This window comes from Melozone crissalis, unplaced genomic scaffold (genome assembly GCF_028551555.1).
Source record: "Melozone crissalis strain CALT ecotype California unplaced genomic scaffold, PUWL_Pcris_2 ptg000019l_1, whole genome shotgun sequence".
Taxonomy (NCBI): domain Eukaryota; kingdom Metazoa; phylum Chordata; class Aves; order Passeriformes; family Passerellidae; genus Melozone; species Melozone crissalis.
In genome coordinates this window covers 15,344,537-15,360,730 of record NW_026535797.1, presented here as the reverse complement: position 1 = coordinate 15,360,730, position 16,194 = coordinate 15,344,537, and the positions used below count along the sequence as shown (strand labels likewise).

General features: G+C 38.4%; 1 protein-coding gene across 3 annotated transcripts in view; it reads left to right on the top strand.

Annotated features, from left to right (window-relative positions):
• Window positions 1–1,028: 1,028 nt before the first annotated feature.
• The window catches only part of LOC128937214 (heparan sulfate glucosamine 3-O-sulfotransferase 1-like), a 40,773-nt gene continuing 25,607 nt past the window's right edge, over window positions 1,029–16,194 (top strand). For 2 of the 3 annotated variants that reach the window (XM_054276638.1, XM_054276639.1), the window contains exon 1: window positions 1,439–1,907. The gene's annotated coding sequence lies outside the window, so the exon portion shown is untranslated. Of the gene's footprint in view, window positions 1,289–1,438; window positions 1,908–16,194 lie in introns of those variants that run through there. The other variant, XM_054276640.1, reaches the window with a different exon arrangement.

The window sequence follows — 16,194 nt, the reverse complement described above, 5'->3', positions numbered from 1 at the left end:
TATGTCAGCTTGGAGATTCTTTGCTAATCTAAAATCCACAAGAGGTGATTTTCGCTCCTGGCACATGTTCAATAAGGAACTGTTAAACCACGGTAATATCCTATACAAATACATTCTCTTGGAGTATGACAATAGGTGGGCAAACATGGTTGTACAGATCAAGTGAGGCAGTGATAAGGAAGAGATGTCATCAGTTCTATGCAAATTTCATCACCTGACTAGGGACCTACCTGACTAAGAAGTTAAGGTGGCATCTTGCTTGGTGTTGTAAAGTACGTCTTGCATTAAATATTGGAGGGGGATGGTGGACTTAGAGGACTTCTACCTATGTTTGGAGTGGAAAATGAAGGCAGAGAAATGCAAAGGGTTTCCTGCATTTAACAGCTGTTCTGAAACCCTTAAAATCACAGAGGTGTTGTGCCACTTCTGTGGAGAAACTCAAAGTCCAGCGTACTGCTAGTTTAGCAAATGGTGTTTGAAGAAGTCGGCGCTGCCCTCAGAAGACCGGGCAGCCAAGCTCTGTGCCGGAGGACTGGGGAAGGAGCCGGGCTCGCTGCCTCAGCAGACCACGGCAAGCTCACATGGACGACAATGATGTGTGGCACGGAAAAACCTGGCTCCAGCAACGGGCGCGTGGCCGAGCCGTTGTTTTCACCGAGGCTGAGGAAGGGTTCGGACACATTTGTGCAAACGAGCTTAGTCCTGCTGCCGTGATCGCGGCCGCACGGATGCCCGGGTTGCCTGTACTGCTCGGGGGCCCCTCCGTGCCGGCAGTTCGGGCCCTGCTCCGCCGCCAAGGCACCCGGAGACCAGGAGGGGCTGCATCTCCCTGCCGCGGAGCTGAGGATGCTCCCGCTGAGCGGGGACTGCAGCCCGCCCGCTCCGTGCCGCGGAGCCTTCCCAACTTCCCACGGCTGCCTCGCCCATCCCCGCCCGGCTCCCAGCGCGGTCCCGCCGGCCGTGCTCTGTCCGGGGAGGGGACATCCCGCCTCGCTCAGGCCGGGCAGGCACGGGCACCGCGGGAAGCCGGGCGCGGCATCCATCCGTCCCTCCGCGCCGGCGGGGCCCGGAGCCGGGGCCAACTCCGGGAGAAGGGACCGTCCCGTGCTGCCTCTCCCCAGCCCCCGCGCCTGCCTCCTCCCCTGGTCACTGGGGCTGATGAATTAATCATGATGTGGCTGCTGTTAATGCATTTATGTGGAGCGGGCTGTGCCGGCGGCTGAGGGAGCGCGGGGAGCGCCGGCCCCTCCGCTCCGCTGGGCCGCGGCTCTCCATGGCTCCGGAGGAGGTAACGGGAGTCGGGACGCGCTCCCCGCGCCCCGGCAGCCCGGGAAGGGGCAGGGCGGAGGGGGCGCGGGCAGGGCGGCTCCAACTTGCCGGCAGGGGGGACAGGAAGGCTCGGGTTGCCGCGGGAGGCGTGCGGGGTGTGTTCGCTTCGCGTCCCCGAGGCTCCTCCAAATCCTGCCCGTGGTTTAAAAATCGCTCTCTTGGCACAAGCGCGCGGGAGCCAGGCTCACTTTGTCGCCGCTGACGCTGTCGAAATCGCTGTGGCTCCAGCAGTAACGACAGCGAGCCCCCTCCCCGCATCCCTCCCTCCTTCCCTCCCTCCGCCGGGTCACCCGCTCCTCGTGAGGAACCGAACGCTGATATTCCATCAGCTTCATCTTCCCCGCTTACGCGAAAGTGAGGAAGACTTGCTAATTAATTTACATACGAGGGAATGATGTCTGAAGGAAGGAAAAAACACCCCGTTGCACCTGCTCCGCCGAGACTTGTCATCTGAATCTGGAGGAGAGCTATAAATCATGTAAAGTGTTCGCGGTGGAGTCGGCTTCTTCTGAGAGCTGTAGGATTATGTATCCAAATGCTGAATTTATATTTCCCACTAGGAAAAGACTGAAACTCAGGTCAGATATAAACTACATAATTTCATTTAAAACAAAACTGTAGTTATTTATTGTAATTCTAGGGGGGGCTTTTCTTCTCCCCTGATTAGATAGAAAGTACTATTAGAGCATGTAGTAATGATTTACACATTACAGCCTGAAATCTCTTGCAGAGTTGAAGGTGGTGGTGTGTAAGGATGGTGCTTTAGAACCACATGTGTCCTCTTATTTTTGCCACACATGAAAAGACTGAGAATAACCAGGCTGGTTTGCCTTGTTTTTAGTGTGCACAAACCCACATTTTCTGAGATGCAGGATGGGGAAAACTTGGACAAGGGGTAGCACAACTTCCATTGAAAATGTTGACTTTCTCAACTACAGCAACTAAAATCTGTGTGATGTCTTTTTTTATTATTTCCACCTTCTGAAAAACTTTAAAAATGTCATAAGCTACTTCCAAGAATTTCACTTACTGCCTCTAAGGCAATACAGTATTTGTTTTTGACGCTTGTCTGCTAAATGAGATGAACTGGGGAGACCTACTGTTCAGTAAGATGTTTGTGTTATTCATGTGCCAGGTATTTCATCATAAAATACAAAATGACAGCTTTAGCCTGATAAGATAATGGTTTTATATTATAGAAGTTGTTAATACTTAATTTTGTGACTTTTCATATATTTCACTGGGTTTGTTGCTGGCAAAACTAGACTGAGGTTTTGTCATTTCAAATGGAACTGATTTAGATTGAGGTTAATTGCTTTAGTAGCCTAGCATATTTTTGACCAAACTGTGAATGGCAAATATTACTAAATTTTTGTTCCACTTATGTAAAAATACTGCTTTTTGATTAAGAAGATGTTAAGTGTTATAGATGGATCCTGTACATTGCTTTAGAATGAGGAAACTAAGGAATTTGTGTGCTTTGACAGAATGTGTGGTTTGCAAGTTTCATAAGTTGTGAGCTTATTGTAAAATTGTGTGTATGTGTGTGGCAAAAGACTGCTATGCTACTAGAAGAAACTAATAATAACACAGAAATCTGTGAGGTAAGCAAGAACATATGAGCCAGGCTAGCCACTCAATATGCTTACTTTGAAAGCAAGCCTGGATGCAGTAGTTTTCACATCACTGTTCTACAGCAACAAAATAAGGGAGACAAAAATAAGCACAAGCCAGAAATAAAGACAAAAATCTAAAAGACTAGTCAGGTGGGGAAAAACATTTGGAAATCAAGACTTTCTGTCAGATCCAAGAGCGCAGGTCATTGTTAAATGAAATCATACTCACATACACAGCATTTTTATGGCATTTAAGGCGGGAGCCTTGGTCTAGACTATAACCAACCAATTAAAAGAGATTCAGTTGTTGAGAATCTGGTTTGTCACCAAATAAGAGATGGTAGCGGTCAAATGACAGTCAATAAAAGTGGAGTTCATCTTTGAACTTGGAACAGGAGAATAATTTGTTTTCTTTTCCAAATCTTCTGTGTCTAACTGGAAATGCTGTCATGGACACCAGTCTACAAAGTGGTCCAAATTTATTAATTAGTGAACATTTCTTGTTCTGAGTTACCATTAAAATAGAAATACTTTTTTTCTGTGTAACTGGCATTCTTCGGGACAGTGCTTTGGCTTTGCAAGTCATAAATGAAATTTGCGAGTTCTGATTTGGGGTTTGAACAATGTATGTCACTGTGTAAATTTCAGTCCAGTGTACATTTTTAATTGTCTGTCAAGCATTGGATTCACTTATATTGGAAAAACATTTTCTTCATTTCTAAAACAAAGTGTAAAAAATCATTTGTCAGCCAGAGGGAGGTGGGGAAATGTGGTAATACCAGATTTTATTGGCCTTACAGTACTGACTTGTGTTTGGGGATTGGGGGATTGGTGAACGACAGACCCGCCTACATTTTCAATATTTGCAACAAGCTGAGCATGCTTTTTGGGTCAGGAAGCAGAGTGCTGCTTGTTTAGTGATGGATCTTTGAAACGAGCTGAATGGAGAAGAGGCGGCTGTCTGCAACATTGCTCAATATTCACTTGCTGCTACACAAATGATTATGTGACAACTGGCCAGTAGCTAGAGACATGTGAATATGCCCTCTGTCTTTTCTGTAGCTGTTTTTGCTTTACCCACTGCCATGGAAATCCTCTGAATGGGTTGTTCAATGATTAACATGTTACCATGTTATAAAGGGTGAGGATAATTGTATGTCTTAACAGACAGGTTAAATTACATGATTCTGAATAGTGACTGTGTTTGAGGTGTATTTGCTTGGAGTACAATCAAATTCTCTCTTTGACTGTTTATATAGTAAGCAGGAATCCATTAAACTGGCCAGGAGGACAAATATTTAATGAAGACTCAAAGAGGTAATATAATTTCTGTATGTTTGCAGTGCACTGCTCTGTTTAGGTGCTGATTAAATCTTCTGATCTCAAGGAGGTTTTCTAATCATCTGCTTTGATGCAATGTTCCATAAAACCATTTAAGCTAGAGGGGTAGGAGTTTAAGTCTTAAGATTGTTTTCTCTTAAGGATAAAAATGGCATGAGGTTCTCTCACAGCCCTAGTTGAAATCTAGTGGGAATAGTGTGAAGCAAGAAGTCTGGGAAGCAGGGGAGCAGAACCAGGAACAGTTGGTCACAGTAGTAATTCCGGGCTGAAGAAAAGACCTTTCTGAGCTAAACAGCAATCTTATCTAACTTCAGTTACAAAGTCATCACAGTCTACCTTTAAGTACATTGCCCTGTTGTTCTTTCTGGATGTTTCTTAAGATATTTCAAAACCTCTCTCCTAATGCTTAGAGCTTTCTTTGAACTTTCAACCTAAATACATTCTTTGATTCCTAATTTTTAATCTCTCTATATTGTTATTTTAAACCAACTCCTTCCTCGGTGTGTAGCCCTCAATAAATTATAAACATCGATCATGTGTCTTCTCAGCTTTTATGTGCTAGGATCAAACAAGCAGAGCAAGCACCTTTTAGTCTGTGTGGCAAAACAGAATAAATAGGAAGATACAGAGGCTAGTAACTTGATTCTCCTGTATTTGAACCTTGTACCTGAAGTGTTTGCTCAAAGTCTTGAATAAGACTGCTAATACTCTACTTGGTCTTTTGAAAATACTTTGTCAGACACTGGTGAATATCAAGTTTGTTTTACAGATAGGCCAAGTTAGTTTAATCTGTTAATAGTAAACATGGGTGGGTGATTTATCTTTTTTGTGTTGCTTTCAAATGCAAGAGAGATAAATAATGAGAGACCGTCACAGAAATAATCAGAAATTCTGCTATTCATAATCATGTGGCTTTGAAAAGTAGCTAAAGGTTTTCCCATTTCTAATCCTGTGCAAATGCTCCTCCAATTTCTTCTGTAGGTTAGCAAGAACCTCCCCAGTATCAAGAGGGCTTCCTGTAACCAGTTTTTATTAAAACACCTCTGCTTTTTACCGTGTTTATAGACATGTGGTAAAGTGAGTGTGAAGAACGATTTTAAAGTCCACTCAATATGTTACCATTAGTCATCAATAGTTACCATTAGTTATCATTCAATAGTTACCATTTGTATCGACTTTATTTTTGTGTTATGCTTGTATTTCCAACTCAGTAAATAATTGCTGGGTGATACCATATCAAATTCCTTAATGAAAGCTGGAGAGAGTGGATTTTGAATGTTCCTTCTCATAATATTTGCTTTTAAAAGGATTGGCTCCTCCCTCCCTCCCTCTCACCAAGCATTTATAAATACTGATTAAGATCCCTTCTGAGACTTCTCCAGGAAAAAGTAATTCAGCTCTCCCTTCCTTTCTTCAAATGACAGATGGTCCAAGACCCTTATCTTTGTGTCCTGAATGGCCATACTGGATGTACACCAGTATGTCCATGCCTGTTCTGTACTGGGGAGCCCAGAACAGGAGGCAATATTCCAGATATGACTTCACTGGTGCTGAGGGTCAGGATCATCTCTCTCATCCTGCTTTTCCTAACACTGTTTTTCCTAACACAGAAAGTGTTTGCTTTCATTGCTACATGGGCACCTTGCTGACTCATGTTTAACTTCTTGTCCATTAGGACATTCCCCAACCTTTAGTGCTCAGCTCTTTCCCCCTGGCTGGTCCTAAGACTTTTACCAGTCCACAAAGGTATTTCTCTCTGGGTGGAAAATGTGTATTTCCTTTTGCCGAGCTTTATTTCTCCAACCTGCTGAGGTCCCACTTAACAGCAGCACAACTGCTCCTTATTTCACACACTCTCCAAATTGCTGAGGGTGCCCTCAGTCCCCTTATTCTGGTCTTTAAGGCAAATGGCCCCAATATCAACAGGGGTGTACAATTAGTAATGTTCCCAGCTGAATATTTTGTGGCACTGATCACAATCCTCTGAGCCCAGTAATTCCACTACTTTCCATTTCACCTCACTTTCATGCTTCATTAATAATAATGTGATTGTTAGTAATAATAGTTAGTAACATCAGTAATAATTTTACTACTGCTGTGTGACCAGGAAAATTAACAGGTAAAAATATCTCTCCACCATCTTTCCTTGCTCTGGTTTCATAGCACTGGCACGTGTGTGTACACACGTGCACCAGCTGACAGTTGTCTGTTTGTCTGTGTTTGAGTGTATGAGTGTGAATTACTCATACCATATGTTTGACACAGGGAAGATACTATTTTACATGTCATAGAGGCACTGCAATTTTTTTTGCATTAGATTTAGTTCCCCACCTCATTCTTTATAGGTCAAATGAACCTCTGGACTTGTTATAGTTACGGAGAATTTGAAATATGTTATCTTGAAATTGATTGCAAAATACAGGTGAATTAATTGCTCTATAGCTGATTTTTCGGAAGCCAAATGGTCTTTCATTCAGGTGAAGAAATTGTGTACCTTATGTTAAAAAATGCAAGGGCTTTTTTTATGTTTCCTTCAAATACCAAAAAAATGTTTTGAGAAAAATTGCTTTGGTATTCCCTATTTTGTCTTGCTATTCACACTCACCTGCTTTGCCAGCAGCAGTGAGAAAAGACACTGAACTACCCTCATTGCAAGCAATGCTTAAGATTTCTAGGGTGAGACTCAGGGCTCTGTGTTTTGGTTCAAAATATTTGAGTTTGGTCTAGGATCAAGCAGTTTTGCTGCAGGAAAATTCATGCAATATTGCTTGAAGAGAAGGAGTTTTCCATTTTTTTAGCAAGTGACTGATACTTTTGCTTTTAGCTAAAGAAGATATATTTTATTTGTGTGTGTGCATATAGAAGAGTGATGAAAAGGAACTTTGTAATCAAGTGGCTTTCCATTTACAGAATACTGCAATGATAGCACTTAAAATACTGAAAATGATGATTCTCTTTTTTTCCCCATGAAATGAGGATATAGTGTCCTAGGGACAGTGATGAGCTAATTGTACTTACAACTTAGTACCTTGACACTGATTTTGATAAGCAATCTAGTCTTTCCTGTTTGATTCTGAATTCACATTCTGCAGTAACTCCATCAGAAAAATGGGAGAATTTTCCTTCTCTGTGTGGTATTAAGGCCTCCAGAATTTGGAGAGAAGTGACCCTTGGCATCCAAGCTGCAGTGAATAGGTGGGAATTGAAAAATTGTGAATGGGCACCTGTGCAAGTATGCAGCTCTAGCCCTTACTTTTATTTCCAAAATCAATATAAGTGCATAAACGCTAATCATCTGAATTTCAGAAAAATAATTGCTTTAGTTTTTTTCTTTTTGTTGTTGTCTATAATTTCCTGTTAACACTGTACATCTGTTTAACTTGGAAAGGCAGAGCAAACCCTTTTCCACTGAGGTTATAAAAGGTGCAGATATAGTTATTAAGTAAAATGTTACACATTACCTGCAGAACAATGTAGAAAATGATTTAATATTTTGTCCTACTACAATTCTCTAGATTGCTAACCAACCATTTTGTGTCATGTAAGTTTCTGCAAGTAAAGAAACTCAGGGTTTCAGAAATTGAGAGGTAAAAAACATGTTCTACTTTTGGTAAACTGCAAGGAGTAGACTTTTTTTTCCATGAAACTGGCAACAGAAAAATATGTTCTGAGGTTGTATTTATTTACAATGGGATCTTACAGTGGATAGCTGAAAAAAAAATTGAAGTGAGATATTAGGGATTTAGATTATTTTGATAAATGGCAAAGTATCAGTTAGTAGAGATACTGGGTTTTAGATATGAATTAATAAGGTAATTCAAATACAAGCAAAACATTTTAGCTTCTGGAAGGAGATAAACTGGGCTACTTCTGTCCTTGTCATAATTTAGCACTTGTATAGTGTTCGCAAGGTAAGAACTCCTTGTAGACACTGATGATCTTCATTACACCTGAAGCCAGGTAGGTGTTCTGCAAATTAATGGTATATGACCAATATATTTTAGACCTAGAAATCTGCTAAGAGTTTGAGTTTTGGTATAAATTCTTTTGAAGTTTATAAAGGGCAGACTACATCCCTCAGAATCCAGAATCAGCTCTTACAAGATATGCTTTCATTTTTAAGGAACAAAGGTACAGGGCTTCATTGAGAACACTTGAATAACATCATGTCTCTTTGATAACAAAGTCTAGTCAGACATAGTTTTTTTCTGAATAAAAGTGTTGAATACTACAAAGAACATTTTTTTTAAAGGTTCACACAGAATAGATCCCTAATTTACAAAGATTCCATAATATTCTGCTTCCATTTTGTGGAAAGGTATTTACACATGGAAAGAGGGAGCTTGTCTCTCCTGTCTCCACCCTCCTTGGCTGACAGACTTTCCCTCCAGCAAGCAGTTGACAGCAATCAGTTTGCGGATTATTTCTGGGAGGAAAAAGTTTACAGCTTTTCTCCAACAGTAAGATTAAAAATAAAGTAGCTGTCATCTATTTCCATGGCTTAACTAGTTAAAATCATAGCCACAAAAATGCCATATTACTCAGCTAAGCTGTTCACTGCAATTTATACAGTAAGCAGACCTTATTAAAGAGAGGCAGTCAAGCCTTGCAAACAATAGCTTGTAACACAAAATTTTTAAAAATTAAATTTTTACTGGAAGTTCAGAATTTGTTATTTATCGTTTACATACACATACACTAAGTGTTTAAAATAAGCCTTACACAGACATTATAATAAAATACTTATTTTGATGACCTTGTCACATATGAAGGGCATGTAGGTAATTCTCAGGATGAAAGAAGTTCGTGTCTTATGACAGCCAGATTCTTGAGCATCTTCCAGACTTGGCTCACATTAATCCTCACAGCACTGTGTTTTCCATTGCACCATTTATAAAGGTAAATACTGTCAAGTTTAAGATGGAAAATAATTTGCATTTGTCAGCTTTGACACTTTCTAATGCTAGATTCTTGAGATGCAATATGAAAATAAACATGTAAGGGCTTTCTTTTTCTAGACTGCTGCAGTCAGAAATCTTTTAGACCTTATCCCCAAACATTAGGCTATTTCAGTCTCACAAATTATGACTCAGCTTCCTTTGCACCACATGCTACCTTCAGCTTATTCTGTAAATAAATAGTTCCATTTACTTAGATGGTGTTTTGTTGGGCTTTTAAAATCTGCTTCATTTACAGAATCTTGTTGTATGGGTTTGATTTTGTTCTGTACTATACAATGTGAAGTCTTCCAGTAGTTTTAGCAACCACATCACTGATTTCCTGGCTATGGTAATTTCCGTCCTTTCCTATAGTAGAGTAATGAAATATCCTTACTATGTGTAGACTTTGTCGTGCTTCTAGAGTTTTCTAAATTCAAAATCTGCTATGTGCACAAAAAGAACAAAAGTCTCATTATTTTCATATTCTGCTGCATTCTTACCTTAGCTCTAAGTTCCTGGATCCTAAAGTAAGATTCGTGCCTGTGCACTGCAAACAATCCTGAGAGCTTAGGCCTCTTTAGCAAGTTAGAGACCTGAACACTTGTGTTGTTTCATTCTTTTTTTAATCCCTCCTCTGCAAAATTATGGAAGTTTAGGACAGTTATTTCAATGGTTAATGGCTGGCTTTTTATGCTTGCAACTTCATCTCCTTTATCCCGAGAGTACAAATAGTGCCAGTGATAGAAAACCAAAGTTTCGAAACTAAATTTATCTTGAAAAGAGAGCTGTTATGATAATTATGCATAGAGCTTTAGAAAATGGAAATAATATAAATCTTCACTAAATAGTCATTACTCAAAGTTAGATAATCTGCTATTCCGAAAAGAACACTGTATCATTCTTCTTTTGAATCCTTGTGTGGTCACAGGCACAGAACATGGTGCTGTAATACTCCAAGGAATTGTTCTACTTTGCTTCTATAGGGAAGCACTTTCCTTTAATCAAATGGAAGCCAATAGAAATACACGAGCATTGAACAGGGCTCTCTGTAGCCTGCTGGGAGATATTTAAATTTGTGCTAGCTTGCACTAGAAGGAAATGCTGTTAAAGCATTTTGTTTTGTTTCTTTAAGAACTCTAATATTCAGTGTGTAAAATTGCCATTAAAAAAATCAGATAATATCATATATACTGATTAAGGCAATTAACTGTTCAGCCAATTGTGGAATAATACCATAAATGTTTTAGTATGTTTATTCCTGTACAAGCTGATCATATTACTTTATACTATAAATAAAATATATGGGCTACTCTATTGTTTCTACTTTACTTTTTGTGATCCTGGGGTATTCTCATTTAGTAAATGGAAATAATCATATATATATATGTGTGTGTCTATGTGTGTGTGTGTGTATATATATATGGAAGGAAATAATGATATAGGTCTTAAATTGCAAGTATTGTTTCAGTTAAGATGATTTTGCATTTATCTATGAATGATTCCTTGCTAAAAAGGTTAAGAAAAAGAAGAATGTTCAAATTACAGAGTAATTTTTTTAAATTATGAGTCAAAAAATATCAGTTGTCTCTGCATATGGTGTATTGTAAGTGCATTAGTATTTTGACACATTCTCTATCTGTTCAGCCATGTGCTGTTGATCCTGATCCCATGAAATGTGTTATTTGTGCATAGCTATTAATAGCAATAGTTACTTTAAAATTTTTCTTTTTTGATTTTTTTGTTGTGGATAGCAAGATTAAATTTATTTTTTCCATCTTGTTATAATCTCATTTTCTTAAACAGATGGAGCAACCAAGCCTATACTGTGAGTTGTTACATAGGAAGATTTGGGTAAAATTCAGAATTAAGTTTTGGGTTGGTAGCTATTGAATGAGACATTTTCAGTATGAGAATGTATCCCATGTCCAGTGGTTTAGATGTATTGTGTAATTGAGGTGAATTTGTTCTTAGCGCTTTAAAATGTACTTATGTCAGGCATGAAGAAATTTTAGGTATTGACCTGGGGTTGGTGAGAAACTTTTGGAGGGAATGTACCTGTCTATTTCAACATAATATTACCTGAGAAAATGTTGATTATGTTTAAATAGAATTACTCACTTCCTACTCCTAACTAAGTTTAAGAGAACTACAGGTTTCAGGAAGCTGAGCTGTAGGACAGAGCTTACCATGCTGGCAGCAGGAAATCTGTATAAGTAGTGGAGTTTGGTTCACCTAACATAATAGAATTTTTTCTTTTTTTAACAAAGAGCTAGGGCAAAACTTCTTTCCCTTTCTACAAATGACCTGAGGAATTTTGCTCCCTAAACGAACTAATTTATTTTACTACTGGAGCTTCAGAATTCCTCAGAATACAAATTCTACCTTCCAGTTAGTTAGATAAGTATCCAAGTATGAAATAATTTCATCTTGACCTTTTAATATCTAACTTATTTGAATTTTGCCTCTGAGTAAATACCTACTTACCTTTAATACATTCCTGTTTAATGGGGAGTGGCTCTGAAAAGTGATTGCCATCAAATTGTTAAGGTAATAAAGAAAACGTTTTCTCTATTTGAAGTTTTATACATTAGTTTCTTCCTATTTAATATCAAGAGCATGGGTTTAGGAAGGCTGAGTGAAATGGGAGGAGCTATAAATGGTTTTCCTCCAAGATAACTAGACAATCCTTTCAAAGTTTAAGTGAACTAAGAATTTTAAAATTTTAATAATTTTAAAATCTCATTAATTCAATAAGTATATAACACTTCTCTCTTCTCTCCATTCAGTGTATTTTACTGAATGGCCATTATATTTTTTAAGAAAATATCTGTACACCCAAATCAATATTTTAGATTTAATTTGGTTGTATATTTCAGAGTTTTCTTATATTGATGTGACCTCAGATCCTGGCTGGCAAAGTAAGGTGTACTCTGTGTGATTGTCTGAGAGTAGCTACTTCATGTGCTCAAGTTGTAGATCCACATTTTCTCCCAGTGAAAATGCAAGCAACTTAAAAATACTGTTGTATTGTCTTGCCAAATAGATTTCATCTGCTGCACGTGAAACTGTTATTTTGTAGAGTGTAAATAGAAAATAATAAAAAAATAGAATAGAAAAAGTAAATAGAATATTATTTAAAAAAATCATGTACTGTTCTTTCTGGGGGTAGCAGAGGATATGAAACACATTGAACAAAAGGGTGGAAAGATAAATGCTCCTGTTTTAATGCAGCCTAGGTAAGAGAAATGCCTGGGATTAATCTAGTGGTAAATTACTTTCTATCCTACACTCATAATCTGTGTTTATTGGACTTGTTATTGTGTGGTAATCCAATTTCTCCATATGACACCAATGTAAAAGAGAACTGTCTTTGCCTGCAGAGACCAGTGCCATCTATTTTCCTGCTCATCTCTTTCGCAGAGCAGAAAGTGATTGTACACTGCACTGCATTTCTAAGTACAGCCTTCTTTGCCCTTCATTTGGTGTTCTTTGATTCTTCATTTGGCACAGAAAACTCAAGAACTGAGTCTGTCTTGATCTACAGGGCTTGACTTTATAGATGAGGCTCAGATTGGCTGTCAGTGGAAAAGCTGAGTTTTTTGCTCTGAATAACCAACAGTTGGCCAGCAGCTGTATGTGGAAAGGGCTCAACTGTAGAGCCTTGTTGTGAAAAGCCAGTGCTTTATCATCCGTATAATTGGTGACTGAAATCCATCTGCAGCCAAGTGTTAGCAGATAGCTCAGGTTAGAAATTAACAATCTCTAGCACTGATAGCCAATTCCTGGAAAAAACCAATGATGCTGGAGAAATTAGCCACCGTCTTTCATTTAAGAAGCCTCACAACAAAGGTGTGTTACTCAGTAAAACAGAATACGTGCAGCTGAGGGGTTTTGCTGAAATAAACCTTAGAAGAAATGAGAAAATGGCACAGAAGTGAAAAATGAAGCAAATGCTCATGACCTTCTGTAAATGACTATTTGAAGTGTGAATTCAGACACTGCTTTGTGAGAGGTTTTAGATGGAATGGTAGATGAAGGAAAATAGTAAGTAACAGAAAACTTGCTTGCTTGTGATTTGTTGTGCTAAGAAAAGCAGAAATTTACCTCTGTAAATAAGAAAGATTGCACCAGACACCAAGTTCCGTCATCTGTTTCTTTTCTTATTCAGAAAAAACTTGGAGAACTGTGTAATTTTATGTACAGCTGTCTAGGTCAGCTGTAGTTGAGCTGATTCCACCTTTAGCAAGAACCAACTCTTTTCATGCTAAAATAATCCAGAAAAGACTGGAAAAGACAGGACCATCATGCTTTGAATCATTTAATCTCTGATCTGTGTAATTGGCCCAAGGGATTGCTAGAGAACTTCCGTTTTCTTATTTATATTTTTTTAGAGCACTTGAGTCTTCTAGCTGGGGAAGGAGTTATCAAATCTGCACGGTGCACTCTAACTCACTTCTGAAGGACTTGCACCTGCTTCCACTGAAATGTCTGAGAAGCCAGACAGGGCATTGCATGAGGAGAGGTCTGAGCACACTTCTTGCCCCTGACTTGTTAAACAACTGTTGAGCGACAACAGCTATAACTGTTGAAACCAAACCTGGTCATGTTGGAACTGGAAAGAGATTAATTCTAGGATGGAATGTTGATTTTTTATGCTGTGGGTAATACAGGTTTTTTTATCCATGCTTGCTTAAAAGTATGAGAACCTGTAACCTGCAGCAAGTGCAGTGTGTAAAATAATAGAGCCTACCAAAAAGTGTTACTTCCTGCACTGTTTTGTCTCATGCTGTATGTGTAGTGTAAAGCTTGCTACAGAATTAGCATTTAACATTTCTTTCTCTTACCTACATCTACTCTAAGATCTTTTTTTCTTATTCCCCATACAGTGCGTTATTTGTGATCATACAAATGTGTGTATTTATAGAAGATAGATGATGTTCTGTTTGGACTTTTTTGTTGTTGTTGTTTAACAGTGGTAGTGCTAGCTCTGACCTTATTCTGTTCCTTTAAAATGAATTATGAATACTTTTGTGAATACTTCTGTAAATACTTCACAGATTATAGGTTTATACAATAAATTCATGTTGGAAGATACCTCAGGAGGTATCTTGGTCCAGCCTTCTGCTCAAGAAATGTTGAAATCAGGCCAGATTACTCAAGATTTTCCCAATTTGGTCTGGAAAACATCTAAGGACAGAGACAGTACCACCTCCTGGGACAACTTGTTCCCATGCCTGACTGTCCTTAGGGAAAAAAATACTTTTCTTTATGGGCATCTTTCTTTCAATTTTGTTTTGTAAACATATTTTTAGAAACAACAACAAGACCAAAAAAAACCCGTGAGTACAATAAAATCATTAGTTCAGTTTTCCCCGTACCTTATCACCTGGCTTAGTTATTATTATACCTGCAACTAGGTCTAAAGAATGCTTTAATTCTGTTTCATCTTTAAAAGTTTAACGTCTCTCCTGCAGTCATAATTTGTTTTTTATATTTTAAGATTTGTTTTCAGGAGAACTGAAGAAACATACACGTATAAACTCATATTACAGATACATCTTCCTTCATATTAACAGTGTTAAATTTTGTCATATTGCTTTCTGTTTCAAATAGATCATAAAAAATGTTTTTAAATATCTTATCTTTTCCTCAGATTATCTTTTTGGGACACTGGATGCAGCTTCAGGCAACACCTTTTGCCATTTGATTATTGGTACCAGAGCAATGAAACTGAAAATGGATTTCTAAAACTGAATATCAGGAAGGACAGTGTAGGGCATGGATATAAAGTACTGCAGGGCACCTGGTAGCTGCTGATGTTTGTGTTCCTGAGCAGTTGGGGGTGCTTAAAACTGACACAGCACATTGAGATTTATCAGATTGATAACCATGAGTTCCACAGACGTGCTGTGGGCTAACAGAGACACGGTGAAGTCTTGTCAGGAATGAAGTGTCGTGGCTGTAATTGTAACAGACAGTGATCCCTACCAGTTCTACAAGTAAATAAATATATAAGCTTCCTATAATGAACCTTTTTGACAGCCTAAATGTAATGTATGTAGGCTCTTTTTCCTTGTCTGATAAATAGAAATTTTTAAGTATTCTGAGTTTTTGGGGTTTATTCTTTATTCTTTAGAAAAAGGACCTACATTAAAGGTGTCACAAACACATCCATTTTCTGAGCTGCTTCACTAAGTGATCCGTTTTGTAACATTGTACTTACAACAAGGCAATTTATAACTTCAGGCACATAGCTAATTTTGAATAAAAACATTGCTGCTAAAAAGATTTCATACCACTGGTGTTAAAGAGCAGTGCTTATTGTTTCAACAAACAAGGCTACCCTTTAGACACTACACAGTAATCTTTCATTTGTGTTTATATATACACCTTCAACTTTCAAATTAATATCTAGTTGATAGAACTTGATGAATGCATTGGTTTCACTACAGACTGAAACATTTTGCAATGGCTCAGAGCAGGCCTAACAAAAAGGTCACACGTGCTTTAATTGCACATTCTTCAATCCCAATCCACAAGTTTCCTTTTTCTTAGTTTCCTCCCATTTATGGTGACTGTACAGATACTCCTGTGGCACAAGTGGACTTTAAAGGTAGTTATTATCAATTATAACAAATTCATAAAGCAATAATAATTTAAAATATTGACTCATTATTATAAAGCAACAAGAGTCAATATGTTTAATTATTAACATCTTCACCCACACCTGTACCTCTTCTTTGTTGTTTTGAACCCCTGAATATGTGCCACAGAATAGATTATAAACTAAGGCTATTTTTACTGGAGGTGTCCATATTGCACATGGTTGGAGTTGTAGAGTATGGCACTTTTAATGAGCTAGATGTAGAGGTTTTTCAGCTTTCCCAGCAACTTCTGATGCTTTTACCTACTCTCATAACTTTGATTTCTGATTAAATTTAAATAATACTAACAATTGTTTTCTGAAA